This window comes from Coregonus clupeaformis, unplaced genomic scaffold (assembly GCF_020615455.1).
Source record: "Coregonus clupeaformis isolate EN_2021a unplaced genomic scaffold, ASM2061545v1 scaf0646, whole genome shotgun sequence".
NCBI classification, from domain to species: domain Eukaryota; kingdom Metazoa; phylum Chordata; class Actinopteri; order Salmoniformes; family Salmonidae; genus Coregonus; species Coregonus clupeaformis.
The window spans coordinates 260,767-278,983 of NW_025534101.1; the positions used below are offsets into that span (position 1 = coordinate 260,767).

The 18,217-nt window shown below is 41.4% G+C and overlaps 1 non-coding gene across 1 annotated transcript; it reads right to left on the minus strand.

Moving 5' to 3' along the window:
- Positions 1-12,445: 12,445 nt before the first annotated feature.
- On the minus strand, positions 12,446-12,636 carry LOC121561226. The gene has a single exon (XR_005999190.2). It is a non-coding gene; the product is annotated as a U2 spliceosomal RNA (small nuclear RNA).
- Between the last annotated feature and the right edge of the window lie 5,581 nt (positions 12,637-18,217).

The window sequence follows — 18,217 nt, forward strand, 5'->3', positions numbered from 1 at the left end:
ACCACCCATACTTAAAAATGTATGCACGCATGACTGTAAGTCGCTTTGGATAAAAGCGTCTGCTAAATGGCATATTATTATTATACATACAGGAGAAAAGCCTTACTCCTGCTCTGACTGTGTAAAATGCTTCACAAGATCACCTGAGCTAATAGAGAAGCCTTCCTTCTGCTCTTAATATGATTGGGCAACGTAAAAACACACCAACGGTTACACACTGCGCTGACTGTGAGATGAGATTCTACAGATTGGGCAATTTAAAAAGACACCAACGTATACAAAAGAAATGGTAGTGGATTGGATCAAATGAAGAAAGCTTAGAACACTCCATTGTAATCCTATTGTTTCTCACTGTGAGATAACTGTGCAGAGGAAATGGAACGTTGTATAATGTTAGCATCTCTTTACTTTACTGATCAGTGTTCACCTTGTCAGTTTTGCTGTGTTTAGATAGTTTCTACTGTAAAGATATTGAGATTACTTTGGATTTGCCCTTAGGGTTGAATATCCTCTTTGAGGCGTCTCACAATGGAGTCTGTTGGTTGACTGGGTGGTACTGCTTCCCTCTGAGTTTTCTGTGGGAATGAGCTATTAGACACAACATACACAGTATACAAAACATTAAGGACCCCTGCTCTTTCCATGACAGACTGACCAGGTGAATCCAGGTGAAAGCTATGATCCTTAATGATGTAGTTTTAGTTTATTTATGTCAGGTTTGACGTGTATGCGGAAAACGAAGTCAAGCGCAGGACACCGAGCTACTGGCAGACGTACTTTACTAAACACCGTAATGAAAGTACAAAAACCAAAACCTCCAAACAGGGAGGGACAACACTAGCATACAACAGTACTGCCGACCTAACGGAGAACAATCACACACAACAAACAAATGAAAGACAGGGGGTTTTAAAGGGAATACAATCAACACTAATGGGACACAGGTGGAAACAATACAGACCAAACAAGACAAACACCGAAACATAGATCGGTAGCAGCTAGTACTCCGGGGACGACGAACGCCGAAGCCTGCCCGAGCAAGGAGGAGGAGCAGCCTCGGCTGAATCCGTGACAATTCATTATGGATCACCATTAGCTTTCAGCAAAAAACAGGAAACTGTGGTTGCAGGGGCTAAGGAATGAAAACACTGGACACTGGATAATTTTGAATGAATCCCGATTCCTGCTGTTTCACGCTGATGGGACAACTAGGGTATGGAGAAAACCACGAGTACATGCAACCATGCCGTGTGTCAGCATTGCAGGCTGGCAGTGGTGTTGGTGCTGATGTGGGGTGTGATTTCATGGCACACATTGGGCCCCTTGATAAAAGTGGAGCAACGTTTGAATGCCACAGGATATCTAAACATCATTGCCAATCAGGTGCATCCCTTCATGGCAGCAGTGTATCCATCTGCAAACATATTTTTTTCAGCAGGATTATGCCCCATGCAACAAGGCTTGTCCAGGAATGGTTCCAAGAACATGACACTGTAGTGACCAAAAGAACATGATAGTACCATGGTATTTATTTCATGGTACTACCATGTCAGGAACACACCATGGTAGTTGCACCAGTACCATGGTATTTTCCTGACATGGTAGTACCATGGTATTCTTTAGAAACATAGAGAGAAGATACGGCCAGATCTGTCATAACAGCCCGGAAGTAAAGCCAGATGTAATTTACAATATAGGGGGGTTGGCAACTAGGTTTGGCCTCCAGTCAATGTGTTGCTGAGCTTGTAGCTAGTCTGCAGGCCAGAACATAATTAGCCTATTAACAAATAGCCTATAGCTGCCCAATTCATAGTCCTACACAGTGTAGCTACACTACACATTTAACACGTGGTTAGTGGGCTAATCAATTCAATGACCACAACATAATAATGTCCATCTGATTACAGTGGTAAAATCACCAATGTCTATATTAATAGTCCAACTGTTCTATTCAAATATATTTATCATATTTCTCCAGTATCAAACCAGTGTGTCTTGTTTGCAACGAAACTGTCGCTGTTTGGGAAGAGTTCAATCTGAGATGTTATTATGAATCTAAGCATGGTACTTTCAGAAGTAGATTCAGAAGTCTGACGCAGAAAGGAAGGTAGGCCTAAGGAGTGAACACCCTGTGTGTTTTACAGTGGCCATTTTTTATTATGTGCATATTTTATTATTATTGAACCTTTATTTAACTCGGCAGACTTGGCGGTTCTTATCGAATTACACAAATCCAGAAGGAGTCAGTAGAAACCATATTTGTTTAAGCAAGTCAGCAATATCAGCTATGTTTTTTTAAGGCAGTAAATGAGGCTGAATAAACGTTTTCGCTGCCAGACTAAGCTCAGGTGGCTGATAGCCAGATATAGAAGTGGTAAGGATTCACTCCATGGTGTTGAAAGGAAAGCTCAAACTTTATGCTGGACTAACAATAATTATGTTACAAAAGGTTTAAGTGTTCCGATATTGTCACTAATCTGGATTTAGACTGTCTGCTACTTCAGGTCTAAATAGGGGTATAATCTATACCTTGTGACAATGTAGGACTACTGAAACCATTGTAAGACAGACTTTTTGTTAGCCTTTAAGGCGTCAGCATGTTTCCCAGCCGAAACAGTTCGAAAGAGTTTGTGCATATATTATGACTTTTTGTTTTCGTTTTGGACGTTTGGTAAGGGTTTTTTCAGCTGTTCTTGCAGACAACATTTTTTCCTCGAGTCAAGCCGAAGTCTGTAGCCGAAGGGGAAGGGGGTTATCGGTCAACAGTAGGTATTCTTCATTAATGTCTTTGTTAAAGTATTTCTCAGTTAAAAATCTGCATGAAAACGACTCGTCTCTCATTTAATGACAAACATCTTTGTTAAATGTAAAATTGCACGACTAAGATCTCCTCGGCAAAAACATCAACATTAAAGACGGAATTCTTGAGTTTCTGACTATTTTGAGGAAGTGGCTATAGACCCTTTTCCAGTACATGACACACTGACGTCACAAACAGATGCGTGCGACTCTTACATTTACATTTTACATTTACATTTTAGTCATTTAGCAGACGCTCTTATCCAGAGCGACTTACAGGAGCAATTAGGGTTAAGTGCCTTGCTCAAGGGCACATTTACGCCATTTAGCAGACGCTCTTATCCAGAGCGACTTACAAATTGGTGCATTCACCCTATAGCTAGTGGGATAACCACTTTACAATTATTATTATTATTTTTTTGGGGTGGGTGGGTTGGGGTAAGGGGGGGTTAGAAGGATTACATTATCCTATCCCAGGTATTCCTTAAAGAGGTGGGGTTTTAAATGTCTCCGGAAGGTGGTGAGTGACTCCGCTGTCCTGGCGTCGTGAGGGAGCTTGTTCCACCATTGGGGTGCCAGAGCAGCGAACAGTTTTGACTGGGCTGAGCGGGAGCTATGCTTCCGCAGAGGAAGGGGAGCCAGCAGGCCAGAGGTGGATGAACGCAATGCCCTCGTTTGGGTGTAGGGACTGATCAGAGCCTGAAGGTACAGAGGTGCCGTTCCCCTCACTGCTCCATAGGCAAGCACCATGGTCTTGTAACGGATGCAAGCTTCAACTGGAAGCCAGTGGAGTGTGCGGAGGAGGGGGGTGACGTGAGAGAACTTGGGAAGGTTGAACACCAGACGGGCTGCGGCATTCTGGATGAGTTGTAGGGGTTTAATGGCACAGGCAGGGAGCCCAGCCAACAGCGAGTTGCAGTAATCCAGACGGGAGATGACAAGTGCCTGGATTAGGACCTGTGCCGCTTCCTGTGTAAGGCAGGGTCGTACTCTCCGAATGTTGTAGAGCGTGAACCTGCAGGATCGGGTCACCGCCTTGATGTTAGCGGAGAACGACAGGGTGTTGTCCAGGGTCACGCCAAGGCTCTTCGCACTCTGGGAGGAGGACACAACGGAGTTGTCAACCGTGATGGCGAGATCATGGAACGGGCAGTCCTTCCCCGGGAGGAAGAGCAGCTCTGTCTTGCCAGGGTTCAGCTTGAGGTGGTGATCCGTCATCCATACTGATATGTCTGCCAGACATGCAGAGATGCGATTCGCCACCTGGTTATCAGAAGGGGGAAAGGAGAAGATTAGTTGTGTATCGTCAGCGTAGCAATGATAGGAGAGGCCATGTGAGGGTATGACAGAGCCAAGTGACTTGGTGTAAAGGGAGAATAGGAGAGGGCCTAGAACTGAGCCCTGGGGGACACCAGTGGTGAGAGCACGTGGTGCGGAGACAGCTTCTCGCCACGCCACTTGGTAGGAGCGACCGGTCAGGTAGGACGCAATCCAGGAGTGAGCCGCGCCGAAGATGCCCAGCTCGGAGAGGGTGGAGAGGAGGATCTGATGGTTCACAGTATCAAAGGCAGCAGACAGGTCTAGAAGGACAAGAGCAGAGGAGAGAGAGTTAGCTTTAGCAGTGCGGAGAGCCTCCGTGACACAGAGAAGAGCAGTCTCAGTTGAATGACCAGTCCTGAAACCTCACTGGTTTGGATCAAGAAGGTCATTCTGAGAGAGATAGCAAGAGAGTTGGCTAAAGACGGCACGCTCAATAGTTTTGGAAAGAAAAGAAAGAAGGGATACTGGTCTGTAGTTGTTGACGTCAGTGGGATCGAGTGTTGGTTTTTTGAGAAGGGGTGCAACTCTCGCTCTCTTGAAGACGGAAGGGACATAGCCAGCGGTCAAGGATGAGTTGATCAGCGAGGTGAGGTAGGGGAGAAGGTCACCGGAGATGGTCTGGAGAAGAGAGGAGGGGATGGAGTCAAGCGGGCAGGTTGTTGGGCGGCCTGCATTCACAAGTCGCAGGATTTTATCTGGAGAGAGAGGGGAGAAATAAGTCAAAGCATAGGGTAGGGCAGTGTGAGTAGGACCAGCAGTGTCATTAGACTTAACAAACGAGGATTGGATGTCGTCAACCTTCTTTTCAAAATGGTTGACGAAGTCATCCACAGAGAGAGGGGGGGATTCAGCAGGGAGGAGAATGTGGCAAAGAGCTTCCTAGGGTTAGAGGCAGATGCTTGGAATTTAGAGTGGTAGAAAGTGGCCTTAGCAGCAGAAACAGATGAAGAAAATGTAGAGAGGAGGGAGGAAAAGATGCCAGGTCGGCAGGGAGTTTAGTTTTCTTCCATTTCCGCTCCGCTGCCCGGAGCTCTGTTCTGTGAGCTCGCAATGAGTCATCAAGCCACGGAGCTGGAGGGGGAGGACCGAGCCGGCCGGGAGGATAGGGGACACAGAGAGTCAAAGGATGCAGAAAGGGAGGAGAGGAGGGTTGAGGAGGCAGAATCAGGAGATTGGAGGGAGAAGGATTGAGCAGAGGGAAGAGATGATAGGATGGAAGAGGAGAGAGTAGTGGGAGAGAGAGAGCGAAGGTTGCGGCGGCGCATTACCATCTGTGTAGGGGCAGAGTGAGTAGTGTTGGAGGAGAGCGAGAGAGAAAAGGACACAAAGTAGTGGTCGGAGACATGGAGGGGAGTTGCAGTGAGATTAGTAGAAGAGCAGCATCTAGTAAAGATGAGGTCAAGCGTATTGCCTGCCTTGTGAGTAGGGGGGGACGGTGAGAGGGTGAGGTCAAAAGAGGAGAGGAGTGGAAAGAAGGAGGCAGAGAGAAATTAGTCAAATGTAGACGTAGGGAGGTTGAAATCCCCCAAAACTGTGAGGGGTGAGCCATCCTCAGGAAAGGAGCTTATCAAGGCGTCAAGCTCATTGATGAACTCTCCAAGGGAACCTGGAGGGCGATAGATGACAAGGATATTAAGCTTAAATGGGCTAGTGACTGTGACAGCATGGAATTCAAATGAGGAGATAGACAGATGGGTTAGGGGAAAAATTGAGAATGTCCACTTGGGAGAGATGAGGATTCCTGTGCCACCACCCCTCTGACCAGATGCTCTCGGGGTATGCGAGAACACATGGTCAGACGAGGAGAGAGCAGTAGGAGTAGCAGTGTTTTCAGTGGTAATCCATGTTTCCGTCAGCGCCAGGAAGTCGAGGGAATGGAGGTTAGCATAGGCTGGGATGAAGTCAGCTTTGTTGGCAGCAGAACGGCAGTTCCAGAGGCTGCCTGAGACCTGGAACTCCAGGTGTGGGGTGCGTGCAGGGACCACCAGGTTAGAGAGGCAGCAGCCACGTGGTGTGAGGCGTTTGTGTGGCCTGTGCGGAGAGGAGAGAACAGGGATAGGCAGAGGCATAGTTGACAGGCTGTAGCAAATGGCTACAATAATGCAGAGGAGATCGGAATGAAATGAATTAAACATCAGGGAAAGGAGAGAGTAGGGCCTCCCTCGCCAAAACTTACACCTCAGAAACTATAATTGTTTCACTGAACCACCCGAATAAAAACTCTCCCAACTTCCACTTTAGAAATTAGAATTGTTGTGAACTACAGCAGTTCAATGTTTAAAGGAATAGACTCAACTTGCTTTGTTCAGCTAGCTAAATATGACACCATGGCTGACTAGCATGCTAGCATCCAATAACACACAGTTTAGCACCAATGGCACCATGGCTGACTAGCATGCTAGCATCCAATAACACACAGTTTAGCACCAATACTTGGTTACAACAAACTACCAGTAGTGTGATAACACACTAAACAGATAATTTGTGTGTTAACGAATTACGTTGGCTAGCTAGCACAAATATATTGTATTTAGCAGCTACAGTACAGTTGGCTGGTCGTGTTGGCTAACTAGCAATGGCTACTGTGTTGACTTTGTTTGGAAAAACGGCTAGCTAGCTACGTGCTACCTACAATAACTACCCACAACAGCCCACGATGCCTAGCTATGACGCTATAGCCAACAAGCATGCTAGCATCCAATAACACACAGTTTAGCACCAATACTTGGTTACAACAAACTACCAGTAGTGTGATAACACACTAAACAGATAATTTGTGTGTTAACGAATTACGTTGGCTAGCTAGCACAAATATATTGTATTTAGCAGCTACGGTACAGTTGGCTGGTCGTGTTGGCTAACTAGCAATGGCTACTGTGTTGACTTTGTTTGGAAAAACGGCTAGCTAGCTACGTGCTACCTACAATAACTACCCACAACAGCCCACGATGCCTAGCTATGACGCTATAGCCAACAAGCATGCTAGCATCCAATAACACACAGTTTAGCACCAATACTTGGTAACAACAAACTACTAATAGTGTGTTAACACACTAAACAGATAATTCGTGTCTGTGTCTAGTTCCTATCATAACGCAGCAATAAGTCAAAGTTAGGTAGGTAACGTAGCATCCATAAATTCTTATCGTAGCAATAACAAAAATATGAATACAAAAAAAGTAACCAGCTAATTCAACTTGCAGAGAATAGCTTTCAGTTAGCCTAAGTCACAACACGTGGAGTTAGCTTCTGCTTTCATTCACAACACTGACACAGCTCCAGCACAGATTTTGAGTTTTTATTGAGCAGTACATGATACCTTACTATCCACCGCTGCACGTTGGGCTCAACCAGTTTTTTACAACTACATTAGCCTAGCCATGTAGCCTATACAGCTAGCTAACTGGCGGGATGACTTTGCATGTTAGCTTGTTAACCTAACAGATAACCGTTTTACATTGCTAAAGTGACTAACTTTGTCCGTCTTAAAAACACGTTGAACCTCCAGAAACAAACATACAAACATTCAAGCAAGTTTTATGTTGACTACTTACATTCACAACTCATTTGTGCAGAGCTGAGTGTTACCCTCCGGTCTCCTGCCCTTCTCCTCCTCTTGGCGGCAGTAGTCTAGATTTACATTTTTATTTCTTCTAAATAAAATAACTTTTTTGGGTTCTCATAGGCTTAGAATTATGTTTTGATAATTGCTTGAACAATCGCTGAAATTATATTTGGTTGTGTGTGATCTTTGCAAAATACCTTCGATGCAGCAGTTGTTAGCTAGAATGCGTATGCTGATTTATATAGGCTGTAGCAAAAGCTAGCCAAAGAGCCATTTTACTGGTTGAAGTGTTTTTTAAGTATATAATGCAGTTGATTTGTGATGATGCTGTCGTGTATTAGGATTATGCCTTTGTTAAATGTTTTTATGAAGAAATGGAATGTTGTTTATCTTAGTTCAAATGTAGCCGTTTGGAGGGTGACGCCCCAGGGGAGACCGGTGATTGGACGAAAGAGGGAGCAACCCATTTTTGCCATTGTTTATAAGTAGGAGCTAGACAAACAGCAGGCAGAAGCATTCAGATTAATTTGGGAAGGTGCTTCTCCGGACACCGTGGGTCTGTAACTTATGCTGTAAACGTGTGATATTAATAAAAGCCTCTAATCACAGTGCAGCCTAAGCGGACTCTTTGTTGACTGCAATAGCCACCAACAGCAGACGGGTCACGACAATGCCACAAACATTATATTAAGCAGGACATTCATACGAGCTTTAAAATCCAATTATAATCCAAAGTAGTGTGAAATGCACTCATAAGCAACATGTAAATAGAGGCTTTTTTTTTGCTGGCGTTCTATAAGAACTCCCCCTTGTTCTGCCACCAACTTGCGCCCATCCCCCTCTTGCAGCTATGTTTGTTAACACAGAAAGGGGTCTATGGCGTCTCAAAATGGACAAACCGTACTACTGCCGTTTTTTCTCGTTTTTCAAGCAAAGGTCTTTAAGGGAATATGCGAGCACAGTGTCTGCAACACCACTAAGCAAGGGGCACCACCAAGCAAGCGGCACCATGAAGACCAAGGAGCTCTCCAAACAGGTCAGCGACAAAGTTGTGGAAAAGTACAGATCAGTGTTGGGTTTTTAAAAAAATATCAGAAACTTTGAAAATTCCACGGAGCACCGTTAAACCCATTATTAAAAAATGCAAAGAATATGGCACCACACCAAACTGTCAAGAGAGGGCCACCCACCAAAACTCACGGACCAGGCAAGGAGGGAATTAATCAGAGAGGCTGAATAGTTATGCATGCTCAAGTTCTGTTTGTTTTTTCTTATTTCCCCAAAAAACATTTTTTTCATCTTCAAAGTGGTAGGCATGTCGTGCAAATCAAATGATACAAACCCCCCCAAAATCCATTTTAATTCCAGGTTGTAAGGCAATAAAATAGGAAAAATGCCAAGGGGGGTGAATACTTTCACAAGCCACTGAATGTAAGATTACTTGGTTTGTATTCAGGGGACTAGGTATGTTTTAGTAGTGGTTTGTTTGCAGCAATTCAACCATGAAGTTCTGATTCACGCAGTCTCCTCTGAACAGTTGATGTTGAGATGTGTCTGTTACTTGAACTCTGTGAAGCATTTATTGGGGCTGCAATTTCTGAGGCTGGTAACTCTAATGAACTTATCCTCTGTAGCAGAGGTAACTCTGGGTCTTACTTTCCTGTGGCGGTCCTCATGAGGGCCAGTTTCATCATAGCGCTTCATGGTTTTTGCGACTGCACTTCAAAAGTTCTTCACATTTTCCAGATTGACTGACCTTCATGTCTTAAAGTAATGATGGACTGTCGTTTCTCTTTGATTATTTGAGCTGTTCTTGCCATAATATGGACTTGGTCTTTTACCAAAGAGGACTATCTTCTGTATACCACTCCTACCTTGTCACAACACAACTGATTGGCTCAAACACATAAAAAGGAAAGAAATTCCACAAATTAACTTTTAACAAGGCACACCTGTTAATTGTAATTCAATATTGTGCAAAGTTGTCATCAAGGCAAAGGGTGGCTACTTTGTAGAATCTCAAATATTAAATATATGTTGATTTGTTTAACACTTTTTTGATTACTACCTGATTCCATATGTGTTATTTCATAGTTTTGATGTCTTCACTATTATTCTACAATGTAGAAAAGTGTATAAAAAAAATAAAAAACTTGAATGAGTAGTGTCCAAACATTTGACTGGTACTGTATATATATATAAAAAGCATTATCAATATTTCAAATAAATTATCAACACAGTAATAAATGGCTAGAAAAATCTAGAGGTATATTATTAACATAATATTAAATAATTCCACCTTTCCAAATGATTGCCTACAACAGAATTTACATCCACTTGAGAAATAATAAAACAGTAGATAAACTGACTGAATATCTGAAGGATATTTTTGTACTTTTAAGGAAGGTGAGTATTGGCAAAGTGTGACACTTTCTGAAAATTGTCTTTCCTTGAACACCTTCCAGAATCATCCCATTCTCTTAACCCCTAACATGATACCATTCTAAACACTATGAACTAAAAAATAAATAAACTAAAAAAATGTGTTATTACATTACAGCCGGAAATAACTTTTGGATATCAGAGCGGCGGTAACTCACCTGCCATCACTAGCCGGCTTCCACCCGGTTACGCAACCCTGCAGCTTAGAGGCTACTGCCCTACATATATAGACTTGGAATCAATGGCCACTTTAATAATGAAACACTAGTCACTTTAATAATGTTTACATATTTTTGCTTTACTCATCTCATATGTATATACTGTATTCTATTCTACTGTATTTTAGTTTATGCCACTCCGACGTTGCTCATCCTAATATTTATATATTTCTTCAATCCATTCTTTTACTTTTAGATTTGAGTGTATTGTGTGTATTGTTGTGAATTGTTAGATACTACTGCACTGTTGGCGCTAGAAACACAAGCATTTCGCTACACCCGCAATAGCATCTGCTAAATATGTATATGTGACCAATACAATTTGATTTGACTTGAACATAATGCACTGTTTGCACAGCTTATGGTAGCCAGCACCACTATCACACTATCACCAATAGAGACAACAACAGTGTCACATCAAATGTGAAAGGCTTGTGGTGCTGAAAGGACAGCAACCGTAATACCTGTGCACTCCATGGCGCTGAAGGAGAGCCAGTTTTGGTCAAACACAGAGACAGGGCTGATAGCCAGGAGACAGCAGTCTCACACAGCATCAAATAATGTTACAGAATAAGCCGCCCATTCAATCCAGTAGGCACTATGAAGTCAGAACAATACAATAGCACAACCATTTCATTTCCAAAATGAAATTAACAAACCAGCTATTACTTCCCATTGCAAATATATTGTATCACGTTCATCACACGAACTGGTGATACAAAGTTTAAATGCAACAATGTTTTCCAGTCATTGTAAGTGAGGACCTGGTGGACCTATTGGGAAACCACACAATCATTTGGCCTTTTTTGGGGCTTGGGCTCATTAAATGTTGTTAATGTAGGGCTCATTAAATGCATTTAATATATGTCTGATCAGGCTCAGGTAGCTTCAGGTTTGTATTTTCATGCTGATCAAAGCTCTAATCAAATCCAGACATTTATAAGCGATATAATGCTTTTGAATGACACTTCCGGTATGGGCAGAAAATACCGGGTTACCCGGGGAGAAGAGTGATTTATTCTCGGGATGGAACATTTGTAAAACACCGGGGAAATATTAAACCCTGATGCGCATACCAGTTGATTCACAAGACACCAACTAAGTAACTTACATATACGGTATCTTCATTAGGCCTAATGGCATTTCATGTCCATGATAGGAAGTTTGTTGTAGTGACTCAGTAAGGCTAATTGTAAAAGTAACCCTCTAAAGTGCCATGTTTGTACAGTTTATTATGTGGAGGAAACATTTAGGCAGCCAGGACCATACACCAGGGCCGCTCCGTAGGCCGCACTGTAGGCCTAGCTCTTACTGCAGTCCAGTGCCATGGACATCTTTGAAGTTTGGCCTCTAGTAATTTAGGACGGCAACTTTATGAAGGCCTCTTCACCGTGGTCTTATAGTACAAGGCTCTACAGACATGTAAAATAAAAACAGGCTATTTTTATTGTTCATATTATTTGCGTTGATGATGTATTGAAGTCAAGTGGTTCAACATTCAAATGCGACGGTCAGTGGAACACTTGCGCCACCAAGTGGACAATTGCTCAGTTCCCTTGTGGCATCAACGCTACCAGAGATATGTGATATAAGATCAAATGTTATGTCAATATTATTATCTCTAAATTGATTCCCCCACCCGTATTTCATATATTATTATTCAGATTTAGCTGTTAATCTGGATTTAATTTATAAACGCTTTCTGTCATTTTCGATTGGAGGGCAGATGACCACGTGACTTACGAACCTACAAATGTGTTACTTTGTAACAGTCTAAAGTGGTTATTCCCAACGTTGATCAACTCCCAATCTATGCCAAGATTTTTTTAAAGCATTATCTTTAAAGCATTATCACTGTACCATTTACACCCTGTATCCTGTGCATGTGACGAATAAACATTGATTTGATTAGATGATTAACGCACCATTCACATCAGCTATCATAGTCAATATAGCAGTGACTGACTTCACCATCACTTTCTAGCCATCATTGACATTGAGATGAAGATGGTCAAACGTGAAAATATAAAATACATCGTGATCCTAATGGAATATAACAAAGCAATTTTGTTGTCTTTGCCTGATTTATCTTTACAATGACAGGGGGTGCACGGTTCCTGGAGGTACTGCAATACCAGGTCGATGCGTGGAGTGGACGGAGCAAGCCCCTATTCCATCTCCCTGTTCCAAAAATCAATTTAATATATGGTCCCCAGATAGGGGACGTATCAGATATTAAACTGATAAGAACAGATACTACACTTGATCTTAGCCAAAAGGCCGAGAAGCCTCATCTCCACTGCTTGAAGATCTGCAAAATAATAAAGACTCAACAGTTTTGCTGCAAGTAGCGTGACAATACAAGCCATGAGTACCAGGCAGGACATGGATCAAGGCCATGTGAAATACCTCAATCAAAATATCCACCCTTCATATATATTAGTAGTATTGATAACCATGTATCTGCTGACAGCCAAACAATTTGGAATTGATGTTGACAATACAAGAGAAGCAACATGTTGTAACATATAGGCTAGCATAATATACCTTTAATGTATCCAGCAGGCATCTCAGAAGCCACAGGCTCATCAAGCAGGGATGGCAGCTCTTGGTCTAAAATATAAGAAAAAATCATGCTGTTATTTAAACTTTCTACATTTACAATTTCGAGATCAATATCTTGATGGCTAAAGAAACCTGATTCTGATGCTCTGTCTTGGCCAGCTTCTTCCTGGCTGCCACTTGGACTAACTGAGAAAACAGAAGGAAAAACATGAAGACATACTTTGCTTTTGAAACTGGCACAGAACCAAGCGTGAAGGGATGTCAGTCAGGAGCTCAGTAGGAAGGTTAATGAATCCCAACAAAAATAAATGCTAAGCATTATTTTTTTATTTTTTATTATGCTTTTAGTTTGATGGCAAATACATAGAGATATTTACAAACATGGCGTCACACTTGTGTTTTACCCCAGAAGATTAGGGTGATTTCACTACTGTTGTAAATACAAGTTTCACCCATACACAGCACCACAACTATTTGGAAAGTTCTAACAGTATGCACAAAGTAGTAATACGACTTTAAATAAAGGTTTGTAAAGCTATAATACTTCATACAATTCAATTGTTTACCCTAAAACTAATTGTTTACCCTAAAACTACAACCAGACACTTACTGTCGCTCTGGCTTGAGGTGGCACATGGCCTCAAGTCCTCTGCATCTGCAACTTCAGAGAATATCACAGATGTCAAACCGTTACCACATTTATAGTACACACTTAACAGATTTTCCTGTTCACCCCATACAGTTGGTAGGAAAATAACTTTGAGAAAGTAGGCTTGTTTATCAGACTTGAACCATTATGTACCTTGTTGTAGGGTCTTTTCAAAGACACTGGCTCTTGAAGTTACTAGGATAGCCACATTAGCAGCTAATTAGCGTTTCAGTTTTGGGGGGTAAATGCAGGTGAATATATTGATCAAAGTCACCTTGTCCTAGAGAGATTTACACTGTTATCAAAACGTTACGCCAGGGTAATCCTATCTTCCACCCTATGTAAAGCTGGGATATATAAGATTTTTGTTGTTATTCTGTCCCTCACTGTTCAAATAAACCTACCATTAAAATGATAGACTGATCATGTCTTTGTCAGTGGGCAAACGTACAAAATCAGCAGGGGATCAAATACTATTTTCCCTCACTGTAAAATACCCCATTAAAAAATAAATAATCTAAAATGTGAAGTTTTGTCACACAACACAATGCCCAGTGGTGTAAAGTACTGAAGTAAAAATACTTTAAAGTACTACTTAAGTCCTTTTTTGGGTATCTGTACTTTACTTTGCTATTTCTACTTTTGACAACTTTTACTTCACTACATTCCAAAAGAAAATGATGTACTTTTTACTCCATACATTTTCCCTGACACCTAAAAGTACTTGTTACATTTTGAATGCTTAGGACAGACAAATGGTCAAATTCACGTAATTATCAAGAGAAAATCTGAGTGTTGGTGTGCCCCTGGCTATCCATAAATACAATTTAAAAAAGAAAATGGTGTCGTCTGGTTTACTTAAAATGAGGAATTTGAAATGATTTATACGTTTACTTTGACTTTTGATAGTAAAGTATATTTTAGCAATTACATTTACTTTTGATACTTAAGTATATTTAAAACCACATACTTATAGAATTTTACTCAAGTAGTATTTTACTGGGTGACTTTTCAGTTTTACTTGAGTCATTTTCTATTAAGGTATCTTTACTTTTACTCAAGTATGACAATTGGGTGCTTTTTCTACCACTGACAATGCCACAGATGTCTCAAGTTTTGAGGGAGCATGCAACTGGCATGCTGACTGCAGGAATGTCCACTAGAGCTGTTGCCAGATAATTTAATGGTAATTTCTCTACCATAAGCCGCATCCAACCTTGTTTTAGAGAATTTGGCAGTATGCCCAACCACCCTCACAACTGCAGACCAAGTGTATGGTGGTGTGTGGGCGAGCGGTTTTCTGATGTCAATGTCGTGAACACAGTACCCCATGTTAGTGTCAGGGTTATGGTATGGGCAGGCATAAGCTACAGAGAAGGAACAAAATTGCATTTTATCAATGGCAAATTTAATGCACAGAGATACCATGACAAGATCCTGAGGCCCATTGTCCTGCCGACATCACGTCATGTTTCAGCATGATAATGCAGGGCCCAATGTCACAAGGATCTGTACACAATTCCTGGAGGCTGAAAATGTCCCAGTTCTTCCATGTCCTACATACTCACCAGACATGTCACCCATTGAGAATGTTTGGGAGGGCTGGATAGACGTGTACCACAGCTTGTTCCAGTTCCCGTCAATATACAGCAACTTCGCGCAGCCACTGAAGAGGAATGAGACAACATTCCACAGGCTCCCGAGTGGCTCAACGGTCTAAGGCACTGCATCTCAGTGCTTGAGATGCAGTGACTTAGATTCCAGGCTATCACAACCGGCCGTGATTGGGAGTCCCACAGGGTAGCGCACAACTGGCCCAGCGTCGTCCGGGTTTTGCCGGTGTAGGCCGTCATTGTAAATAAGAATTTGTTCTTAACTGACTTGCCTAGTTAAATAAAGGTTGAAAAAAACAAACAAAGAAAAACAATCAACACATCAACTCTATGCAAAGTAGAAGTGTCCTGGAGGAGGCAGCGGCAGATACTCTGTTCTCATGTAATGGGGTAGGGCCCAGTGCTGCCAATTTAGCAATTTTGTTGCTAGATTTAGCAACTTTTCAGACTACCCTGGCTACTTTTTTTTCAAACAGCACCTAGCAACAAATTTAACTACTTTTAAAAACTTATTTGGAACTTTTAGCAACTTTTGAAAAGTGACTCATACGCTAAAATGCACACATTTTCTCTCTAAATGACACAACAACGATTTTCTCTGTCACACACTCGTGCCTGGCTGCAAAAGTGCATTATGAGTGATGTCAGCAGCAGGCGTTCAGCTCGTGCACAGGCAGCAGCAGGCCAGCCAAGCAGCACAACAACATTTACATTTTTTACATTTAGCAGACGCTCTTATCCAGAGGGACTTACAGGAGCAATTAGAGTTAAGTGCCTTGCTCAAGGGCACATCGACAGATTTTTCACATTGTCGGCTCAGGGATTAGAACCAGTGACCTTTCGGTTACTGGCACAACGCTCTTAACCACTAAGCTACCTGCCGCCCCGACCTGGAGAGAGCTGGAGAGAGATGCCTAGCGCACACTTCATTATTTTAGGTAAGTTGCTTGTTCAATAAGATAGCATATATACCTTGTTATTAGCTTGTACCTATAATTGTTGATCAGTCAGGTAGCATGTTAACTAACTACCAATACACTGCTTGAAACTATAATTGTTCAGAATGTGTAGGTTAACTAGTTAATAAGAAAATAAATCAAATATAATTGTTCAATAATGTGTAATGTGTAATTGTTCAATAATTCAATGTGTTATGTTTAAAAATAAAAAAATATCTGATCATATAAAAGGTTATGTGTTTAAATTACTTTTACGAATACACATATGTGATAATAAACAAACAAATCTAAACTAACAAATGTCAAATCATATTTGTCGCTGAGATGGCCATTCAATTTGAAAACGTTATTGTGTATTCAACGTAATGACGTCATTTTACGTTATTACGTAATGACTTCATCACGCGCACAATTCTTCACAATAAAGAAAGCGCCAGAACTGTGCAGTCAAGAAGATAACCTTTGTGTCCGTTTCTATTTATTACTACAGGTATGTAATAGCACGATTAAACTTTCTAATGTCGAAAGAACATGTCATACCATGCTAGTTAACACACCCGTTAAGGTATTGTAACGTTTGGTAAAGGTTTGATATGTTATTTTTGAGTCAATCCGAGTGAGTGAAAGAACGTGATAAAAACGATTTTACAAGTCACATAGCTAGAGATTTTGGGTTTGTCTGAGTGAATGTACATAATTTTCTCATGATATTTTCATAAATAATCAATTTATTAGATATTTCTGAGTTGGTTTAGCATGTTTTTGGTTTTGTGTAAAATTCACATGCTGGTAAAATGGCGGCTACTCGGTCAGCGTCAACAGACTTCAGTGAGGACAGTGCTGATGCATCAAATAGAGACAATTTCACGGTTGCACTACTGTTTTGAAGCTGAATGTAATAATTATCAGTTTTCTACATGTGTACTAATATTCAGACACATTCTGTTGTTTCTGTCTTTATCAATAAATGTTGCTATGGTGTGAACAGGAAATACAATAGTTTTTTGATTGAAGTAATACAGTGAAGACAAGGTTATTCAGGAAATTAGCACACAGTGCTGTCTAAAACAAACTGTAACCTTGTACTAAATGGATTTTGAGTCATTTATGCATTTATCTACTATAGGTTAGGTATTAGCTCAAAAGTATTGTGGAGCTCCTGCACCTTAATATAAACTGTACCGGCACCCAAAATGAGTATTGGCACCTATTTCAGTCCAAGTCAAGCAATGAATTAGATCATTGAATAAGAAAAAAGTGAAAATATATTTTTAGAGAATAAAGATATTGCCAGAACTGTCAACACTAACTTTTGTGTCTGTGCTCTCTATATTACTACTGGTCGATTCAGTCTGAGGCCGGTAACATCAACAGTGAGGACAAACCCAGCCTGCCTCTCTCCTTCCACACTGAGTCCAAACCTACAGTCACTGGGTCCTGATTGTGACAGTGGAGCCTAGTTTGCATCGCAATATCCAGAGATGGCATCAGTGAAGCTGGAAGACTGCAGTCAAATACTGGAGCTGAATGTCAACATTAAAGATGAAGAAGAGGAGGAGAAGGTTGGGGAATCTGTTTCTCATGGTAAGAGCAGGTTCTATCTAATTAAGTTTGTTGGACATGGTTTGGAAAGGCACACACCTGTCTAGGTGTGTGCCTTTCCAGTGCATTCGGAAAGTATTCAGACCCCTGGACTTTTTTGATATTTTGTTACGTTACGGCCTTATTGTAAAATAGATGAAATTGTTTTTTCCCCTCATCAATCTACTCACAATACCCCATAATGATAAAGCAAAAACTGGTTTTTGTTCAATTGTTGCAAAAACCTCTGAACGATCACATTTCCAAAATGTCTTTCTACTCTGCGAGTGTCTAAACCATGATCACCTTGAGTATAGGACTGTTTCAGCCTAGTTAAGCTGTTTGCAGCCTTTGAGGTGGGAAGTTCTTCATACTGAGCTTTAAGACCAAATCATTCCTTGTTTACTTCGACTGAGTTATCCAAAAAAGCTTCCCTCTCCAATTCTCTGATTTTGCTGTCCATCTCTCTCCTTTTCTGATTTATTTGATTTTAAACTGTATATATT